At 41.6% G+C, this 18,056-nt stretch overlaps 1 protein-coding gene across 1 annotated transcript in view; it reads right to left on the bottom strand.

The window, feature by feature from the left end:
* The window catches only part of LOC129853224 (alpha-1-antitrypsin-like), a 7,789-nt gene extending 3,216 nt beyond the window's left edge, over window positions 1-4,573 (bottom strand). Inside the window, exon 1 of the mRNA XM_055919026.1 lies at window positions 4,476-4,573. The gene's annotated coding sequence lies outside the window, so the exon portion shown is untranslated. The remainder of the gene's footprint in view (window positions 1-4,475) is intronic.
* Window positions 4,574-18,056: the final 13,483 nt, after the last annotated feature.

The following is an 18,056-nucleotide window of genomic DNA, read 5'->3' as shown; positions in this document are numbered from 1 at the left end:
TGGCCCATTCCTCCTGACAGAGCTGGTGTAACTGAGTCAGGTTCGTAGGCCTCCTTGCTCACACACGCTTTTTCAGTTCTGCCCACAAATTTACTATAGGATTGAGGTCAGGGCTTTGTGATGGCCACTGCAATACCATACTGGGGCGGCAGGTAGCCCTTTAACCTAACCCTAGTTAATGTTAGCTGGCTAGCTAACGTTAGCGTTTGCCACCTAGCTAACATTAGCCACAACAAATTTGAATTCATAACATATGTTTTACAAATTCGTAACATATTATAAGTTTAGAAAATTCATAAAATATTATATGAATTGCAATTCGTAACATATCATACGAAATGGATGATGGACATCCACAAATTAATACATACCATACGAAACATAACATATCATATCATGTAACTAACTAAATGGAGTGTCTCTGATTTACGTACAGAATAATATGAAATTACAACCATTACAGGGCCTAGTTTCCTGAAAGGGATGGAACTTTTGCTTAGGAGTGTTTTAAGGATGCATCTTTGCTACAACGGCCAGAAGGTTCATTACGTGTGTTGTTACGAATAGGTACGAAAGAAAAGCAGCGCTGCTGTCGGATCAGCTTTCTCCATTTAAATCTTACCTTAACATTGTAATTACTCCACACTACTGACAACGGATCAGCTCCGACCTAGAGAGATATTACTACCTATGGCTGCAAATATTGAGGCAGTTTATTATGCTCTAAGTCACAGATTGGTCACATCATTGCGCACATGTTACACATCATAAAATATATTGAGGCAAAAACAGAACTCAATTCATTGAACATGAAATTGATTTCAATATGATTCAAATATACGTAGCCTATTTATCTTTTAATGCAGTCATCTCGGCTTTCATTTCAAGCATATTTTTATCCTTCACATGTTTGTAACAATTGCAAAGACTTGTTTCTATGTTTAGCATAGATCTTTTGTGAATAAAGTGACTCAGAAGGGCAAAAAAAGCATCTAACGACACACTTAGCTGTTTTATGAGTGGTCTGAAGCAGTAGGTAAATAACAAGCTTTGCAAGTATAACTTTAGTAACGACGGTTTTGGGAAACAGCTCGGAGATTTAACAATGCTGCTGTGAATGGTTAAATTATGAATTTAGCCTTAATATTGTAATGAAACAGCAGGGAGCAGGTCTCGAACCCTCGACCTCCTAGCCCGAGGTCCGGCGCGCTATCGACTGTGCCGCAAAAGCATGCTCGAGCGGCAGAGTCGATTTCCGCGTTTATAAACCCAGGGTCGTTACAATATGTTTTTTGGGGAAAGGGCCCGGTTTCCCGCTAGCGATGGAACTCAATATTAGGAGTAGGGTTGCAAAGGGAGGGTATATTACTGGAAAGTTTACCAGTAAACTACCATATTTTTGGTATATTTCAATAATTTGATGTACTGTAATCTATCACAAGACATTTATGGCCCTTTTGGTCATTCAAATTATCACAAGTGTCTTTATGTCAAGGTGTGTATAAAGGCGAAGTCAGGTGCAGGAGAGCAAAGTATGATAAATAAAGCGCACTTTATTATAGTTCCAAACCGGGAGCACAACAAAACAAACGCGCTCAAAAAAAACGGAACAATCAAGTAAAGCGCTAAAGAACATCGCTTGACATGAAAACAATTACACACAAAACATGATGGAAAACAGAGGGTTAAATACAATTGGATTGATTGGGGAGATGAAAAACAGGTGTGTATGAAAACAAGACAAATGGATATATGAAAAATGGAGCGGCGATGGCTAGAAAGCCGGTGACGTCGATCGCCGAACGCCGCCCGAACAAGGAGAGGAGCCGACTTCGGCGGAAGTCGTGAAACTTTAATTATCTCTGGCCCTCCTCTTACCTTGTCACATGTAAAATATATGAAATAATTAAATATGATGATTTTAAAATATATAATGACAAAGCTGTAAACATGATCCTCAACCATAAACTTAGTGAATACCATTGGTATTCAAAAGCATGAAATATCCTTTATTTATTTTTTGGGGCATGAAACTGGTGACAGTTGTGAAAAAAGTCAATAGTTGGACAAGTTGCAGAGGTAATTGAAAATAATGGCATTATTGATTAAATGCTTTTTTCATTAATTAGGCTATTTTCTCTTGAACCATACGGTCTATCTATTAGAAACTCATGGACAATATGGACAGAGATATATAAAAATTGAATACAAAATATGAATAAATTTTTTGAAAGTTATTCAAGTATAATTTAACAAAATTACTGAAGATTCCGGTGACTTTTTGTTAAATTACCGGTAGCTTTGCAACCCTACTTACGACTGTTTTAATGATGTATCGTTCCTACAACGGCTGATGTAACATGCGTTTCCCAAAACACCACGTAGCGATAACGTTCACCATGTCCATCATGGGAGCATGTGTCTACAGTGAATTCGGATTTTGTTACATTACAGCCTTATTCTAAAATTGATTCAATTCAATTTCTCCTCATCAATTTACACACAATACCCCATAATGACAAAGTGAAACAGGTTTTTAGAAATGTTAGCAAATTTATTACAAATAAAAAATATACCTTATTTACATAAGTATTCAGACCCTTTGCTATGAGACAAAAAAAATGGAGCTCCGGTGCATCCTGTTTCCATTGATCATCCTTAAGATGTTTCTACAACTTGATTGGAGTCCACCTGGGGTAAATTCAATTGACTGGACATGATTTGGAATGGCACAAACCTGTCTGTATAAGGTCCCACAGTTGACAGTGCATGTCAGAGCAATAACCAAGCCATGAGGTCGAAGGAATTGTCCTTAGAGCTCCGAGAGAGGATGGTGTTGAGGCACAGATATTGGGAAAGGTAGTAAAAAAATGTGTGTAGCATTGAAGGTCCCCAAGAACACAGTGGCCTCCATCATTAAATGGAAGAAGTTTGAAACCACCAAGACTCTTCCTAGAGCTGGCCGCCCTTCCAAAGTGAGTAATCGGAAGAGAAGGACCATGGTCAGGGAGGTGACCAAGAACCCGATGGTCCCTCTGACAGAGCTCCAGAGTTCCGCTGTGGAGATCGGAGAAACTTCCAGAAGGACAACCATCTCTGCAGCACTCCACCAATCATTCCTTTATGGTAGAGTGGGAAGACGGAAGCCACTCCTCAGTAAAAGGCACTTGACAGCCCGCTTGGAGTTTGCCAAAAGGCACCTAAAGGACTCTCAGACCCTGAGAAACAAGATTATCTGGTCTGATGAAACCAAGATTGAACTCTTCGGCCTGAATGCCAAGCGTCACAATTGGAAAAAACCTGGCACCATCCCTACGTGGTGGCAGCATCATGCTGTGGGTATGGTTTTCAGAGGCAGGGACTGGAAGACTAGTCAGGATTGAGGGAAAGATGAACGGAGCAAAGTACAGAGAGATCTTTGATGAAAACCTGCTCCAATTCGCTCAGGACTTCAGAATGGGGCGAAGGTTCACCTTCCAACTGGACAACAACCCTAAGCACACAGCCAAGACAATGCAGGAGCAGCTTTGGGACAAGTCTCTAAATGTCCTTGAATGGCCCAGCCAGAGCCCGGAGTTGAACCCATTCGAACATCCCTGGAGAGACCTGAAAAATTCTGTGCGGTGACGCTCCCCATCCAACCTGATAGAATTTGAGAGGATCTGCAAAGAAGAACGGGAGAGACTCCCCAAATACAGGTGTGCTACGCTTGTAACGTCATACCCAAGAAGACTTGAGGCTGTAATAACTGCCAAAGGTGCTTCAACGAAGTACTGAGTTAAGGTTCGGAATGCTTATGTAAATGTGCTATTTCACTTTTTTATTTGTAATAAATTTGCAAAAATAAATAAAAAATGTTTTTCTTTGTCATTATGGTGTATTGTGTGTAGATTGACTAGGGGAAAAAAACTGTTTAATCAATTTTAAAATAAGGCTGTAACGTAACAAAATGTGGGAAAAGTCAAGGGGTCTGAATACTTTCCGAATACTTTTCTATACTGATAGATTCGAAAGAAAGGCAGCACTGCTCTCGGATCAGCTTTCTCCATCCAAATCTTACCTTAAAATTATTTTTGTTTGTAACAATTGCAAACATATTGGCTACTTTGTATTTGTAGTCAACTTCATTCTGAAGTTATCGGCAGTCACAGAGAGACAGATAAGTATTGTGATTCTATATTTAGCAGAGATCTTCTGTGTATAAAGTGACACAGAAGGGGGAAAAAAACTCTAACGTGCTTAGCTGTTCTATGAGTGCTCTGAGACAGGCAGTAAATAACAAGCTTTTTCAAGTGCAACTTTAGTAACGATAGTTTTGGGAAACAGCACAAAGATTTAACAATGCTCCTACAAAGGTTCTAACGATGATCTTAGCCTTAAGATGCTTTTGGGAAACCGGGCCCAGAGCTATAGAGCCAGTTACCAGTTAACATTTCCCAGTGTAGAGATAGATAGCAGTAGAGTAGCCTACTCACCCTTCCAGACAGCAGCTTTGGCGTCTTAATTTGGACCAAATTTACTTTATATACTGTGTGTGGTTCATTTGGGATTGATCAGGGGTTGAACTTTGACATGTTTGTTTGGTACTGGCAAAGCTCCCATATTTAAAGAATGTAATCATTACCTGCTTAGGGGAGTGCTGACCACACATTTTTTTCATTTAGGATTGGCACAGGACACGACAACTAAAACTTTAAAAACTATATTGGAAATTTTGGAAATGCAACTATGGACATGGGACATTGTCCAAATACATGTTGGATGATAACACAGAAAATGATAGAGCTATATGTTGTCGTTCTGTTTAGTTATTTTAAAAAACTGTGCAATTGATGTCTATTGTGCATTTGGTGGTCTGCATGGTTAAACGTATGTCTGGTACATTATAATGTGTAACAATGCAATAGTGAGCTCCTACTTCATTGGCACACTTAAGAGCCAAACCACACTTCAGCAAACATTAATCAATGAATTATAGCGAAGCACCACAGGCTGAAATGACATTTTTTGCATTAACGTACATTTTAATATTTTGGGGTATTTCGGCCCTTTAATATTAGTACTTTCAAAAAGCGAAATAAAAAAAGTCAAACTTAATGTAAATGTTTATCATAGTACCGTCATAATTTTTTGTTGTAGAATTTTAACCACATTCAAATGGACATAAATGCATAATTTCTAAACTCACTACATGTAATCATGCATCATTTAAAAGCCCATTTCATAGATAATGTTACAAACTAGACTATAAGTAGTACCTTTGAAGAGACCGTGGTTGGGTCTAAATAGGCTAAATTCATTGTACTTCTCTTTAATTGCCATTTCCCGAAAGTCAGACGCCAAATATTTTTCTCAGATTCAGAAACATCTGCATTCACCACATGTTGTGTGGTTATCCTTAGATATATTCTCCAGACTTAGAGAGATACGTTTTCAAATTTTGATTCTAGATTTTTTTTTTTAAATACACACCAATTCTATCTATTTTACAGATAGAAAGAATCAAAAAGGTATATATCCACAATCTGCTCTACACAAGTTGGGTACTGGAGTGTTGTAACAAAATTTCCTCATTTACATATTGTATTAAAATATTTCAGAAAAGTTGTAATACAGAAAAGTTTATATTGGTGTCTATATTCAACTGGTAAAAGAATTGTGAAAATACCATATTAGGGTGTGGTGCCTCGCCTTAATTAACTGCCTTGCACTACTCAGGAACATGCATCGTACTGTACTGCCCACAAAATGTTTTAACAGTGCAGTATAACAGACAAAAACACAGTATTAGCGGTAGTCAAAAGAGCAGCTTCCAAAATGCACTGTTTGCACTGCTTATAGACTTTGTGGTCAATTTCACAGCACATCAAATCAAATCAAATCAAATTTTATTAGTCACATACACATGGTTAGCAGATGTTAATGCGAGTGTAGCGAAATGCTTGTGCTTCTAGTTCCGACAATGCAGTAATAACAACAAGTAATCTAACCTAACAATTCCACAACTACTACCTTATACACGCAAGTGTAAAGGGATAAAGAATATGTACATAAAGATATATGAATGAGTGATGGTACAGAACGGCATAGGCAAGATGCAGTAGATGGTATAGAGTACGGTATAGACATATGAGATGAGTACTGTAGGGTATGTAAACATAAAGTGGCATAGTTTAAAGTGGCTAGTGGTACATGTATTACATAAAGATGGCAAGATGCAGTAGATGATATAGAGTACAGTATATACATATACATATGAGATGGGTAATGTAGGGTATTTAAACATTATATTAAGTGGCATTGTTTAAAGTGGCTAGTGGTGCATTTTTACATAATTTCCATCAATTCCCAATTATTAACAATCACAGTATTACATCACTGTGTTTCCCCGAGGTGGACGAGAACATGGCAAGGTTTCTAGAATGTTAATTTGAGACAAATGTAAGCAAAAAACACATTTTGCCAAGAGTTGGGGCCAGGGTAGTATACAATACCTTCACAAAAGTCATTATTATATGAAACATTTATACTTTTTTTACTGTTCATCTCAAACTTGCAATTGAACTTCACTGCATTTTATCTTCCCATATCAGTATTCTCATTCTGTTATGTTTGTATTCTGTGGTATCCAGCACTGGTCCAACAGAGCTACTGGCTTTTTAAAGGTCCAATGCAGCTGTTTTTATCTCAATATCAAATAATTTCTGTGTAACAATTAAGTACCTTACTGTGATTATTTTAAATTAAAAGGGTAAAAAAGAAACAAAATAGTTTCTTCGCAGATAGCAATTTCTCGAGCAAGAATTAATCTAGGACTGTCTGGGAGTAGTCAGAGTGGGGAGGGGAAAACTGAAAACTAGCTGTTATTGGCAGAGAGGTTTGGAACTCTCTTTCTTATTGGTCTATAAAACTAATTTACCGCTTGGGGATCTCACCAGGTAGGCCAAAAATCCATCCCACCAAAATAGGCTGAAATTTAAGGCGGTCTTTTCAAACACCTCTTCCACGAAAAGGGCATTATCATAATTTTTAAAAATGCAGTATTATTCCAACCTCATACTGTGAAAATACAGTAGACAGGTAACTGCCAAAATAAAGGAAACACCAACATAAAAGTGTCTTATTAGGGCTTTGGGCCACCACAAGCCAGAACAGCTTCAATGCACATTGGCATAGAATATACTGTGTGGAACACTATTGGAGGGATGTGACACAATTCTTCCACAAAAAAATCCATAATTTGTTTTGTTGATCGCGGTGGAAAACGCTGTCTCAGGCGCCGCTCCAGAATCTCCCATAAGTGTTCAATTGGGTTGAGATCTGGTGACTGAGACGGCCATGGCATGTGGTTTACATCGTTTTCATGCTCACCAAACCATCCAGTGACCACTCGTGACCTATGGATGGGGGCATTGTCATCCTATGGGGGCATAGACATGGTAACCAAAATAATGGCCTGCCCAGCATTTTTACACATGACCTCAAGCATGATGGAATGTTAATTGCTTAATTACCTTAAGAACCACACCTGTGTGGAAGCACCTGCTTTCAATATACACTACATGACCAAAAGTATGTGGACACCTGCTCGTCGAACATCTCATTCCAAAATCATCGGTATTAATATGGAGTTGGTCCTCCCTTTGCTACTATAACATCCTCCACTGTTTTGGGAAGGCTTTCCACTAGATGTTGGAACATTGCTGCAGGGACTTGCTTTCATTCAGCCACAAGAGCATTAGTGAGGTCAGGCACTGATGTTGGGGGAATAGGCCTGGCTCACAGTCAGCGTTCCAATTCATTCCAAAGTTGTTTGATGAGGTTGAGGTCAGGGCTCTGTGCAGGCCAGTCAAGTTCTTCCACACTGATCTCGAAAAAACATTTCTGTATGGACCTCGCTATGTGCATGGGGGCATTGTCATGCTGAAACAGGAAAGGGCCATCCCCAAACTGTTGCCACAAAGTTGGAAGCACAGAATCGCCTAGTGTCATTTCCCTTCACTGGAACTAACTACCTAACCCGAACCATGAAAAACATCCCGAGACGATTATTCCTTGTCTACCAAACTTTGCAGTTGGCAGTCTGCATTCGGTCAGGTAGCGTTCTCCAAACCCAGATTTGTCCGTCGGACTACCAGATGGTGAAGCGTGAGTCATTACTCCAGAGAGAGTCCAATGGCGGCTAGGTTTACATCGCTCCAGCCAGCGCTTGGCATTGCGCATTGTAAACTTAGACTTGTGTGCGGCTGCTCGGCCATGGAAACCCAATTTATGATGGTAGTGAGTGTTGCAACCGAGGACAGACTATTTTTACACGTTTCAGCACTCAGCGGTCCCATTCTGTGAGCTTTTGTGGCCTACCACTTTGCGGCTGTGCCTTCGTTGCTCCTAGACGTTTCCACTTCACAATAGCAGCACTTACAGTTGACCGGGGCAGCTCTAGCTGGGCAGAACTCTAGCTGGGGCAGCTCTAGCTGACTTGTTGGAAAGGTGCCACCCTATGACAGTGCCATGTTGAAAATCACTGAGCTGTTCAGTAAGGCCATTCTACTGCCAATGTTTGTCAATGGAGATCGCATGGCTGTATGCTCAATTTTATATACCTGTCAGTAACGGGTGTGGCTGAAATAGCCGAATCCACAAATTTGAAGTGGTGACTGCACTGGGCCTTTAAACTATTATAATGAATGTTTTTCTGGAGTAAATTGTCCGAGGGGTTGAACATGACGTTTGTTTGGTACTGGCAAGTCACCATATTTGAACAGTGTAATCATTACATGCTAAGGACCACAACATTGTTCATTTAGGATTGACACTGGGCACAAACACAACAAATGTAAAACTATATTGTAAATACAACAATCGACATGGGACATGGTTGGATAATAACTCACAGCAAATGATAGAGCAATATTACACAATAAGTGTTGCAGGTTATATGTTGTTCTGTTTAGTTATTTTATAGAACTGTGTAATTCATGTCCATTGTGCATTTGGTGGTCTGCATGGTTTAAACGTATGTCTGGTACATTATAATGTGTAGCAATGCAAAGGTGAGCTACTACTTCACTGGCACACTTAAGAGCCAAACCACACTTCAGAAATGTTTTTAGTAAATGAATTAACTGCGATGCACTACTCTGGAACATACATCACATCTTCCTCCACATCTTTGAATACTGCAGTATAACATACAAATACAAAGTATTAGCATTAGTCAAAAGAGCAGATTCCAAAATGCACAGTATGCACTGCTTATAGACTTTGCACTTTAACTATGTACATAACTGTTATAGACTTAACAAAAATATCTGCTGTAGACGGTAAAGAAATTCTTGTTAAGGTCAAAGTCCTCAAGTGTACTAAATCAAATGCAAAACAAATGGGTGTTCTGCAGTGCGTGTGTGTGTATGTATGATATATATATATATATATATATATATATATATATATATATATATATATATATATATATATATATATATATATATATATATACACATACATAAAGTTGAAGTCTGAAGTTTACATACACCTTAGCCAAAAACATTTAAACTCAGTTTTTCATAATTCCTGACATTAACTCCTAGTAACAATTCTCTGTCTTAGGTCAGTTAGGATCACCACTTTATTTTAAGAATGTGAAATGTCAGAATAATAGTAGAGAGAATTATTTATTTTAGCTTTAATTTCTTTCATCACATTCCCAGTGGGTTAGAAGTTTACATACACTCAATTAGTATTTGGTAACATTGCCTTTAAATTGTTTAACTTGGGTCAAATGTTTTGGGTAGCCTTCCACAAGCTTCCCACAATAAGTTGGGTGAATTTTGGCCCATTCCTCCTGACAGAGCTGGTGTAACTGAGTCAGGTTTGTAGGCCTCCTTGCTCGCACACGCTTTTTCAGTTCTGCCCACAATTTTTTATGTGATTGAGATCAGGCCTTTGTGATGGCCACTGCAGTACCTTGACTTTGTTGTCCTGAAGCCATTTTGCCACAACTTTGGAAGTATGCTTGGGGTCATTGTCCATTTGGAAGACCCATTTGCGACCAAGCTTTAACTTCCTGACTGATGTCTTGAGATGTTGCTTCAATATATCCACATAATCCACCAAATAATCTATTTTGAAGTGCACCAGTCCCTCCTGCAGCAAAACCCCCCCACGCTTCACTGTTGGGATGGTGTTCTTCAGCTTGCGAGCATCCTCCTTTTTCCTCCAAACATAACGATGGTCATTCTGGCCAAACAGTTCTATTTTTGTTTCATCAGACCAGAGGACATTTCTCCAAAAAGTATGATCTTTGTCCCCATGTGCAGTTGCAAACCGTAGTCTGGCTTTTTTATGACGGTTTGGAGCAGTGGCTTCTTCCTTGCTGAGAGGACTTTCAGGTTATGTCGCTATAGGACTCGTTTTACTGTGGATATTGATACTTTTACATTTTACATTTTTACATTTTAGTCATTTAGCAGACGCTCTTATCCAGAGCGACTTACAGTAGAGTGCATACATTTTATTACATTTTACATATTACATATTACATTTTACATACTGAGACAAGGATATCCCTACCGGCCAAACCCTCCCTAACCCGGACAACGCTATGCCAATTGTGCGTCGCCCCACGGACCTCCCGGTTGCGGCCGGCTGCGACAGAACCTGGGTGCGAACCCAGCCCAGCCTGGGCGCGAACCCAGAGACTCTGGTGGCGCAGCTAGCACTGCGATGCAGTGCCCTAGACCACTGCTCCACCCGGGAGGCTTTTGTACCTGTTTCCTCCAGCATCTTCACAAGGTCATTTTGCTGTTGTTCTGGGATTGATTTGCACTTTTCACACCAAAGTACATTCATCTCTAGGAGACAGAACGCGTCTCCTTCCTGAGCAGTATGACAGCTGTGTAGTCCCATGGTGTTTATACTTGTGTACTATTGTTTGTACAAATGAACGTGGTACCTTCAGGCGTTTGGAAATTGCTCCCAAGGATTTTGTTTTTTTCTGAGGTCTTGGCTGATTTCTTTTGGATTTCCCATAATGTCAAGCAAAGTTTGAAGGTAGTGAGTTTGAAGGTAGGCCTTGAAATACATCCACAGGTACACCTCCAATTGACTCAAATGATGTCAATTAACCTATCAGAAGCTTCCAAAGCCATGACATTTTCTGGAATTTTCCAAGTGGTTTAAAGGCACAGTCAATTTAGTGCGTGTAAAGTTCTGACCCACTGGAATTGTGATACAGTGAAATAATCTGTCTGTAAACAATTGTTGGAAAAATCACACCTCATGCACAAAGTAGATGTCCTAACCGACTTGCTAAGACATTTGTGGAGTGGTTGAAAAACAAGTTAATGACTCCAACTTAAGTGTATGTAAACTTTCGACTTCAACTGTACATGTGGTAGAGTTAAAGTAACTATGCATAGATCAAACAGAGTAGCAGCAGTGTAAAATAGGGGGGAGATGACAATGCAAACATCTGGATAGCCATTTGATTAGCTGTTCAGGAGTCTTATGGCTTGAGGGTAGAAGCTGTTAAGAAGCCTTTTGGACCTAGACTTGCCGTTCCGGTACCGCTTGCCGTGCGTTAGCAGAGAGAACAGTCTATGACTAGGGTGGCTGGAGTCTGACAATTTTTAGGGCTTTCCTCTGACACCGACTGGTATAGAGGTCCTAGATGGCAGGAAGCTTGGCCGCAGTGATGTACTGGACCGTACACACTACCCTCTGTATTGCCTTGCGGTCGGAGGCCGAGCCGTTGCCATACCAGTCAGTAATGCAACCAGTCAGGATGCTCTCGATGCTGTAGAACTTTGAGGATCTGAGGACCCTGCTCCACTACAGCCCCGTCGATGAGAATGGGGGTGTGCTTGGACTTCCTTTTCCTGTAGTCCACAATCATCTCCGTTATCTTGATCATGTTGAGGGAGAGGTTGTTATCCTGGCACCACACGGTCAGGTCTCTGACCTCCTCCCCATAGGCTGTGTCATCGTTGTCTGTGATCAGGTGTACTGTACCACTGTTGTGTCATCAGCAAACTTAATGATGGTGTTGGAGTCAGGCCTGGCAATGCAGTCATGAGTAAACAGGGAGTACAGGATGGGAAGGGGCACGCACCCCTGAGGGGACCCGTGTTGAGGATCAGCATGGCAGATGTGTTGTTACCTGCCCTTACCACCTGGGGGCAGCCCGTCAGGAAGTTCAGGATCCAGTTGCAGATGGAGGTGTTTAGTCCCAGGGTTTTTAGCTTAGTGATGAGCTTTGAGGGCACTATGGTGTTGAACGCTGAGCTGTAGTCGATGAATAGCATTATCACATAGGTGTTCATTTTGCCCAGGTGGGAAAGGGCAGTGTGGAGTGCAATAGAGATTGCATCATCTGGGATCTGTTGGGGCGGTCTAGGGTTTCTGGGATAATGGTGTTGATGTGAACCATGACCAGCCTTTCAAAGCACTTCATGCCTACAGACGTGAGCGCTACGGGTCGGTAGTCATTTAGGCAGGTTACCTTGGTGTTCTTGGGCACAGATACTATGGTGGTCTGCTTGAAACATGTTGATATTACAGACTGTCAGGGACAGGTTAAAAATGTCAGTGAAGACACTTGCCAGTTGGTCAGCGGATGTTCGGATTACATGTCCTGGTAATCCGTCTGGCCATGCGGCCTTGTGAACGTTGACCTGTTTAAAGGTCTTACTCACATCGACTATGGAGAGCGTTATCACACAGTCGTCCGGAACAGCTGATGCTCTCATGCATGCTTCAGTATTGCTTGCCTCGAAGCGAGCATAAAAGTAATTTAGCTTGTCTGGTAGGCTCGTGTCACTGGGCAGCTCGTGGCTGTGCTTCCCTTTGTGGTCTGTAATAGTTTGCAAGCCCTGCCACATCCGACGAGCATCGGAGCCAGTGTAGTACGATTCAATCTTAATCCTGTATTGACGCTTTGCCTGTTTGATGGTTCGCTGGAGGGGATAGCGGGATTTCTTATAAGCTTTCGGGTTAGGATCCCTTTCCATGAAAGCGACAGCTCTATCCTTTAGCTGAGTGCAGATGTTGCCTGTAATCCCATGGCTTCTGGTTGGTGTATGTACGTACAGTCAATGTGGGGACGATGTCATCGATGCTCTTTTGATGAAGCCAGTGACTGATGTGGTGTTCTCAACAGTGGTGGGAAAAAGTATCCATGTCGTCATACTAAAAGTAAAGTTACTGTAACAAAATAACTCAAGTAAAAGTGAAAGTCACCCAGTAAAATACTGCTTGATTTTAAATATACTTAAGTATCAAAAGTAAAAGTACAAATAATTTCAAATTCCTTATATCAGGCAAACCAGACGGCAAGATTCTTGTTTTTATTTATTTACGGATAGTCAGGGTCACACACAGACATAATTTACAAGTGAAGTATTTGTGTTTAGTGATAACGCCAAATCAGAGGCATTGGGATGAGCAGGGATGTTCTCTTGATAAGTGTGTAAATTGGACCATTTTCCTGTCCTGCTAACCATTCAAAATGGAATGAGTACTTTTGGGTGTCAGGGAAAAAATGTATGGAGTAAAAAGTACATTATTTTCTTTAGGAAGGTAGTAGAGTAAAATTCAAATTTGTCAAATATATACATAGTAAAGTACAGATACCCCAAAAAATGACTTAATACTTTAAAGTATTTTTACACCACCGCTCCTCAATGCCATCGGAAGAATCCCAGAACATATTCCAGTCTGTGCTAGCAAAACAGTCCTGTAGCTTAGCGTCTGCGTCATCTGACCACTTCTTTATTGACCGAGTCACTGTTGCTTCCTGCTTTAGTTTTTTCTTGTAAGCAGGAATCAGGAGGATAGAATTATGGTCAGATTATCCAAATGAAGGGTGAGGGAGAGCTTTGTACGAGGATAAAACAGATTTACATTTCCCTGCATTAAAGTCCCCGGCCACTAGGAGCTCCACCTCTGGATGTGCATTTCCCTGTTTGCTTAAGGTCGTATACAGCTCATTGAGTGATATCTTAGTGCCAGCATCGGTTTGTGATAGTAAATAGACAGCTACAAAGAATAAAGATAAATGCTCTTGGTAAATAGTGTGGTCTACAGCTTATCATGAGATACTCTACCTAAGGCGAGCAAAACCTTGAGACTTACTATTTAATTTTGTGCACCAGATGTTGTTTACAAATATACACAGACCGTCACCCCGTCTTACCAGAGGCGGCTGTTTTATCTTGCAGATACAGCGTAAAACCAGCCAGCTGTATGTTATTCATGTCATCGTTCAGCCACGACTCGGTGAAACATAAGATATTCATTTTTAATGTCCCGTTGGTAGGATATGTGATCGTAGTTAGTCTATTTTGTTATCCAATGATTGTCCATTGGCTAATAGCACTGATGGTAAAGGCAGATTACTCACTCGCCGTCGGTCCTTACAAGGCACCCCGACTCACGTCCCCGATAACTGTCTCTTTCTCCTGCATATGATTGAGATGGGGGCCTTATCGGATGTCTGAAGTAAATCCTTAGGGTCCAACTCGTTAAAGAACAAAAATCTTCTTCCAGTACGAGGTGAGTAATCGTTGTCCTGATATCTAGCTCTTTTCGGTCATAAGAGACAGTGCCAGAAACATTATGTACAAAATAAGTTACAAATAACGCGAAAAAAAACAAAATAGCACAATTGGTTAGGGTACCTTAAAACGGCAGCTATCTCCTCTGGCGCCATTGTGATCCCATTGTGATACCACTGTGATACCACTGTGAAGGTGAGTGGTGCTGTGACGTGTGAGATAATGCCGGTTCCCACTGGTCGATTATCCAGGGTGTAGACGGGAAGAGGATAGTAGGTATGAAGAGATATTCATGGAGGAGATGAGGCCCTGGTCGATGAAATTCCCCACGGCACCGGAATCCGTTAGAGCGGTAAAAACACCACGAGAGGGACAGCTAACCAATGAAATGGAAACCAGGAACGGTTTGGTGGCAAACGATGGAGTACTCGCGCCTAGTGGATGATGAGTACTCCCAGGAGACAGATGATCACAGGGCCACCCCTCTGCTCTCATGGATCCTGGGTTGGGACACACAGGACATCGCGGAAGCCCCTACTGGCCACAATAGGTGCAGAGCCCCAACTGTCTCCAGCGACGCCGGGGAGATGTGTGGACCCCATCTCCATGGGTTCAGGCTCTGCCTCAAGACAGCCAAAGGAGGGTGGTGGTGGATACCGGGGCTCCCGAAGAAGGTTTTCCAGACGGATGGCCATCGCGATGAGCACGTCCAAGGAAAGGTTGTCATCCAGACACGCCAACTCCATCTGGACCGCTTCGCTCTGTCCTCTCCGGAATACGGTGCGGAGGGGCGGCTCATTCCATCCGCTGGAGGCTGCCACAGTCAAAGGTGAGAGAGTATTCCGCAGCAGTCTGGGCACCCTGATGGAGTTGAAGTCACTCACCTCCCTCTCTGCTCTCTGGAGGATGGCCAAAGACCGCCATGAACCTCTCGTAGGAACCCAGCTCCTCCTCTCCTCTCTCCCGGACTGCTGGACTGGCTCACTGTGACAACCTGTGGTAGGAAACCCTCTGATAGTGGTATGAAGATATTTGGTGGTGTCGAGATGGTGGAGAATGCGGAGGACCTCCTCCATAGCCTTACTCAGTTGCGCCAGCTGGTCGTGGTGTTGGTGGAGTAGATGACCCTGTTCGTTGACCGTCTGGAAGATGGTTTGATCTTCTGCTGCTTCCATACGCCGAGGTAGAATTCTGTTATGTATATGCCGGGAGTCAGGAAGCAGGTGCAGAGGGTGAGTTTAATAAGGATAAATGCAGATAAACAAAACAAGAGAAGCGTACAGAACGTGAATCAAGACTACCCAGTGACTGATGGCTACGGAGGGCTAAAGAAAGGGAGAGTAATCAAGGAAATAATGATGTCCAGGTGTGAGTAATAATGGGCAGCAGATGTGCGTAATGATGGTTGCCAGGGCCGGTGGTTAGTAGACTGGCGACGTTGAGTGGGAGTAGTACAGTGACCCAAACACTTTGTGCTTTAGCTAGGCTAGCAGTTAGGGTTAAGTTTAGGAGTAAGGTTAAAGGGTTAATCGCACTTCCGGCGCCGACAGAGATGGCCGCCTCGCTTCACGTTCCTAGGAAACTATGCAGTATTTAGTTTTTTATGTGTTATTTCTTACATTGTTACCCCAGGAAATCTTAGGTTTTATTACATACAGTCGAGAGGAACTATTGGATATAAGAGCAACGTGAACTCACCAACATTACGACCAGGAATACGACTTTCTAGAAGCGGATCCTCTGTTTGGTACACCACCCAGGACAATGGCTCGGATCCCAGCCGGCGACCCAAAACAACGGTGCCGCAGAAGGGGCAGACGGAGCGGTTTTCTGGTCAGGCTCCATAGATGGGCACATCGAGCACCGCTCCCGAGCATACTACTCACCAGTCTCCAGTCTCTTGACAACAAGGTAGATGAAATCCGAGCATGGGTTGCCTTCCAGAGAGACATCAGAGACTGTAACGTTCTTTGTTTCACGGAAACATGGCTCACTTGGGATACGTCATCAGAGTCGGTAAAGCCACCTGGCTTCTTCACGCATCGCGCCGACAGAAACAAACATCTCTCTGGTAAGAAGAAGGGCGGGGTGTATGCCTTATGATTAACGAGACGTGGTGTGATCATAACAACATACAGGAACTCAAGTCCTTTTGTTCACCTGACCTAGAATTCCTTACAATCAAATGCCGACCGCATTATCTACCAAGAGAATTATCTTCCATCATAATCACAGTCGTGTATATCCCCCCCCCCCCCCCCCCCCCCCAAGCAGACACATTGACGGCCCTGAAAGAACTTCATATGACTCTATGTAAACTGGAAACCACATATCCTGAGGCTTCATTTATTGTAGTTGGCGATTTTAACTTCTCTGGGATATGTGGGATGCTAACGTCCCACTTGGCCAAAAGCCAGTAAAAATGCAGAGCGCCAAATTCAAATAAATTACTATAAAAATCTAACTTTCATGAAATCACACATGAAAGACACCAAATTAAAGCTACACTTGTTGTGAATCCAGCCAACGTGTCTGATTTCAAAAAGGATTTACTGCGAAAGCACACCAAAGATTAATGTTAGGTCAGTACATAGCCACAGAAAAACACAGCCATTTTTCCAGCCAAAGAGAGGAGTAACAAAAAGCAGAAATAGAGATAAAATTAATCACTAACTTTTGATGATCTTCATCAGATGACACTCATAGGACTTCATGTTACACAATACATGTATGTTTTGTTCGGTAAAGTTCATATTTATATCCAAAAATCTGAGTTTAGGCAAGATGGTACTGTCTCACTTGGCCAAAAGCCAGAGAAAATGCAGAGCGCCATATTCAAATAAATTACTATAAAAATCAAACTTTCATTAAATCACACATGAAAGATACCAAATTAAAGCTACACTGGTTGTGAATCCAGCCAACATGTCAGAATTCAAATAGGCTTTTCGGCGAAAGCAAACAATGCTATTATCTGAGTTAGCACCATTGTAAACAAAGAGAGATACGCATATTTCAACCCTGCAGGCGCGACACAAAACGCAGAAATAAAAAATATAATTCATGCCTTACCTTTGACGAGCTTCTGTTGTTGGCATTCCAATATATCCCATAAACATCACAAATGGTCCTTTTGTTCGATTAATTCCGTCGATATATATCCAAAATGTCCATTTATTTGGCGCGTTTGATCCAGAAAAACACAGGTTCCAACTCGTGAAACATGACTGCAAAATATCTCAAAAGTTACCTGTAAACTTTGCCAAAACATTTCAAACTGCTTTTGTAATACAACTTTAGGTATTTTTTTAGGTAAATAATCGATAAAATTGAAGACGGGATGATCTGTGTTCAATACAGGATTAAAACAATCTGTAGCATGCTTTCCGGTCACGCGCCTCTATCTAACAGTACACAACAAGTGACCCTGATTCAAAATGGCCGTACTTCTTCATTACACAAAGGAAAAACCCTCAACCAATTTCTAAAGACTGTTGACAT

This window comes from Salvelinus fontinalis, chromosome 4, assembly GCF_029448725.1.
Source record: "Salvelinus fontinalis isolate EN_2023a chromosome 4, ASM2944872v1, whole genome shotgun sequence".
NCBI lineage: Eukaryota > Metazoa > Chordata > Actinopteri > Salmoniformes > Salmonidae > Salvelinus > Salvelinus fontinalis.
Note: the sequence above shows the minus strand (reverse complement) of the source record. Positions and strands in the feature narration are given on the sequence as shown.